We start from the raw sequence: 1840 nt of genomic DNA, 5'->3' as shown, positions 1-1840 counted from the left end.
GCTTGCGAGTCTTGGAAGATCTGTCCATAAACATACTAGCACTCCCATCATGTTTACTTCTGTTTTGTTTATTCATCTCTAATGTGTATATTGGCATCCTCATTTACTACATATGTTTATGCCGACCATTCACCTGAAGCTAATAATATTGTTATCCGTGCAGGTGGTAGTGGATGATCCTTAGCAGCTTTTAGCATGATGATGCGCTGATCACGGAATACTGTGGCTGCCTTGAGGTGTGCAGCCAAGGCCCGTAGCGGTGCTTGAATTGTTAGTTACTAAAGCTGACACGTCGACTGATTTTGTGAGACAAGTTCTTGTGACGTAGGTAGGTATTTTGGAGATTTCCCCCTGACCAGACATTTGGAGTACAAAAGGTAGGACCGTCCATTTGGTGGAAGAAGTGATGAAGATACTTGCTTTAGAAGTGCAAGTTGATTCTGGCGCTGTAAATATTTGCACATAGACGGGATTAAAAGATGGAATGGATATCACGTGGGAGCTTGGGGTGGTATTCATATTCACATTTGAGCCGCATCATTTTCTGGCTGGGACACTGTTAGTCCTGGCGCCTTCGCTCTGAAGCAGGGCGCACGAAGCAGCAACGTGAGCATCTTGGGTTAAAACACCGTAATCTGATGGGCACGTACGTATAACGTCTGTATAGGTCCGTCTTTGGTTTGACGTAGCGGGGAGGAGCCGAGGAGGAGGCGTGCTTGCTGCCCTCGTTGATGACGATGTCGGCGCTGCCAGTGCGTCGGCCGAGCGGCGTCTCCGCTGTGGGCTCGGCCTTGACGCCGAACACCGCCGGCGAGCCGGAGGAGTGGGAAGAGGAGCGGGAGGAGTGGGAGGAAGACGAGGAGCCGAACCTCCTGGGCATTCATTGCCCGGTGCTTTGGCGGGGGACCCGGGCGGCGGCTGCGGCAAGGTATTGCCAGCGGCGGGTTGTTGCCGCCCTTGTGGTACTGGAGAACCTCGTGGAGCGTGCGGCCGGGGGCGCCCCACCATAGGCGGCACCGTCGTTGTTCATGACGCCCCCCACCACTAGCGCCTCGTTGGTGGATGCCAGCCGTTGCGTCTGTCGGTGCTGGAAGTACGTTGCCCATGACTCGTGGTTGTCGGCGACGTACTGCAAGAGGGCGCGCTGCTTCTTCGTCAGCGACGCCTGCACGCGGTCGACCTCGATGACGAAGAGGTCGGGGCGCACGTCGACGTCGGGCACCGGGCGAATGGGGGCGCCACCGGCGCTGAGCCTCCATCCCGTCGGCCCTGCGCGCATGTCCGGTGACACCGGGATGTTCGCCTCGAAGAACAGATACGCCTCCACTCGTGCAGTGAGCGGAGGCCGACGCCGTTGGTTGCAACCCCATCGTCGGGGAACCGCTCGGCCATCATCATGGATGGGCTTGGGGAGAGAGGGAAGGAACGTCGGCGGTGGCTGCGCACGGGAAGCGAGGCAGAGCTCGGCGGCGGGTGTGGGCGGGTGTGGCCAGAGGCGAGGAGGAGGCGTTGCTTTTATAGCTGGCCGCCGTGTGTACGCGTGGCGGGAGGGGGGCGTCGCCGCGCCGCACGTGAATCAATGGAAGGCTGACCGGCGGCAACTTTGCCATTGATTTCTCGCGGGAAACCGAGGCGTTCTGAGGACGACGAGGCGAGTGTCGCTGACTCGGCAGGCCCGCAACTCTTTTGCGTCAAAATCACTCGCCCCGGCGCCCCCGGGCGTCCCCAACGTGCCGGGTTCGGCCTGGGTCCACCGGCACCAGTTTCGGCCTAAACCGGCGAAAAACGTCTTCCCGGGGGCGCGACTGGGCTGATTTTTGGGTGCCGGCGTTGAAAAATC

General features: G+C 59.0%; 1 protein-coding gene across 2 annotated transcripts in view; it reads left to right on the top strand.

Annotated features, from left to right (window-relative positions):
- LOC119302110 overlaps window positions 1-524 on the top strand; it is a 16492-nt gene extending 15968 nt beyond the window's left edge. For both annotated transcript variants that reach the window (XM_037579130.1, XM_037579131.1), the window contains one exon: window positions 164-524. The gene's annotated coding sequence lies outside the window, so the exon portion shown is untranslated. The remainder of the gene's footprint in view (window positions 1-163) is intronic.
- Window positions 525-1840: the final 1316 nt, after the last annotated feature.

This window comes from Triticum dicoccoides, chromosome 5A (assembly GCF_002162155.2).
Source record: "Triticum dicoccoides isolate Atlit2015 ecotype Zavitan chromosome 5A, WEW_v2.0, whole genome shotgun sequence".
Classification (NCBI taxonomy): domain Eukaryota; kingdom Viridiplantae; phylum Streptophyta; class Magnoliopsida; order Poales; family Poaceae; genus Triticum; species Triticum dicoccoides.
Note: the sequence above shows the minus strand (reverse complement) of the source record. Positions and strands in the feature narration are given on the sequence as shown.